The following is a 2,414-nucleotide window of genomic DNA, read 5'->3' as shown; positions in this document are numbered from 1 at the left end:
GCCATTAGATTCATAAATTTAATTCATAACAAGTAGTCTCTAATTATTCTATTTTTCAAATTCATCATTCAATTTTAAAACAATTTATAAAATCTTTTCATGTAGATACATTTTGTTTGTAAAACTCAAGATTTACTATTTAATTTCATTTTCATAAAATTTCATCAAAATCGATTAAAAACATACTTTAGATAATTAAAATGATGGTAAGGTTACTCATAGTACTAGGAGTTCGATATACTCCTATTCTCGGTCTTCGGGCACAATCTCTTTACCTTTGTTAGAGGGCTCACCACCTATACATCATATGTGACACGAATTTCAATAAATTGTGTCAATTTATCATAAACTATTTTAGGCTCTCTAAATCTAAATGAATGCATGTGATGGGATGCAAAATGTCTGATTAATCACTTAAATGTGATATTGGACCTAAGTCACACTATAATCGGCTAAAATCTCCAATTTAACTCCAAATCAATTCTTCTCACTTTTTACACTCCAATTATACCTAAATTACCTCAGTAACTGTGAATGAGATTCAATTTATCAATCCCGAGTCAATAATCACACATGTCTATACATTAGGTAAAAGTTCAAATTTTCACACCAAAATTTCCCATTTAATTTCTAGCCTCACCAAACATCAAATATCAGTCAAATATCATCAAATATTATCAATTTCAGCCACAATATTCTCCCTAGAAAATTCGGCCAATAATGGTGATGGGGGAAAATGAATTCTTTTCTTGTTGTTTTGTTTCTAAATATGTTAAACTAACTAAAAACACTAACATAACTTAAAATCAAATCAATCTAACTTCATTCTCTCTCCATACCCATTTGGGCAGCCATGAATTCACCATGAAAACATGAAATTTAACCATGAAAAATAAGGAGAAATGCATGGGAAAGGTAGATCACAAGTCAAAATCAAGAAATTTTACCTTTGATTGCTTGATCCTTTGAAATCTCACACTTTTTCTTCAATTTTCCCACCTAGGTTTTGTGTTTTTTTTCCTTTCCTCTCTTGTTCTTACTATGGCCGGCCACATGAAGAGAAAATGGGATAAATATGGGCTGATTTTTATGGAAAATAATAAAGTATTCTTGCTTGACATGTGGCATGTTTCCGTTAGTCTATTTTAAAAACTTTAAAAATTTTAAACCTTTTTATCTCCACCACATGATTAGTCAATGGTCAAAATGAGGATAAGGGAAGACCATGTGCTGGACAAATGTCCTGGTGTTGGAAAATTACTGTTTTGCCCCTAGGGTGGTAAAATTACCATTTACCCCTATGCTCAAAAAAATACCAAGAATAAATTTTTTTCACTTCTTAACCTCAAATCATACTCCAATACTTCAAATCATACTCCAATAAGTCAAATAGGGCCAAAAATCTTTTCTAAAAATTCTCATTTTGTCCCCAGGTGGCAAATGACCATTTTACCCCTGGATAGTGAAAATTCTAGTTTGACTCTAAATTGATCCTCGAACTCCAAATCATCATATTAAACCATTATGAGACTTTAATATTCTTAATTTCTTCTTAAATTCTCTATTTGATCTAGTTCGAGGCTTAAATCAACTTTGTTGTACCTCTAGGTACAATACTGACTTTTGTAAATTTTTCAGGACTTTCCTAGCATGCAAACATGCTATCCATCACATGTATGTCATGACAAGTATTTTATAGAGTTAGGCTTGACATCTTCTCCCCTACTTGGATCAACCATATGATCATTCTTCATGACTGATTTCAACACCCGGTTAAATATTAATATTTTAATATTATTTTATTAATAAAATATTATTTTATTCTAAAAATTTATCTTGTCTCATTGGTTGCCAAAGTTCCTTATTATACCTCAATTGACCTCCGAATCACCCTTTTATCTCTCAAATTCTCCTCTGATAAAATATTATTATTTTATTGTTATTTACTCGCATGCGGAATATTTTATCATAAATTATGCCTTTCATCTTTTATCACTTTTAAATATTTTAATTGACCTCAATTTGCATCCGATGAACTTTATTAATCACTATTTCAAAGTATGAGGCATTTCATTATTAAAGGGAAGTATGTTGATGAGTAATTTGCAGTGATTTTTTTTTTTTTTATAATTAGGGGAAGCGGAACGCAAACCCTGCTCTTGAAGTAGGATGATCATGCACTAATCAATGAACAAAATGCTTGGGTGTACTGTGATATTTATTGAAGTTAACTTTAGTTAATGTGGGTAGAGGGTTTTTTTTAATGAATGTAAAACTTGAGTTATGTGTGTGTAATTAAAGTTCAGCTTCTTAGTAGCTTAAGAGTCACTTTTGTGAACTAGAAATAAGTATGCTGTGTTCTGGAACATTAAGAAAAAATATTTTGAATGAAAGTTCAGTAACCATTTTCTACT

This window comes from Theobroma cacao, chromosome 9, assembly GCF_053813885.1.
Source record: "Theobroma cacao isolate CCN51 chromosome 9, ASM5381388v1, whole genome shotgun sequence".
Lineage (NCBI taxonomy): Eukaryota > Viridiplantae > Streptophyta > Magnoliopsida > Malvales > Malvaceae > Theobroma > Theobroma cacao.
The sequence above is the reverse complement of the archived record's forward strand: the minus strand, read 5'-3'. Positions refer to the sequence as shown.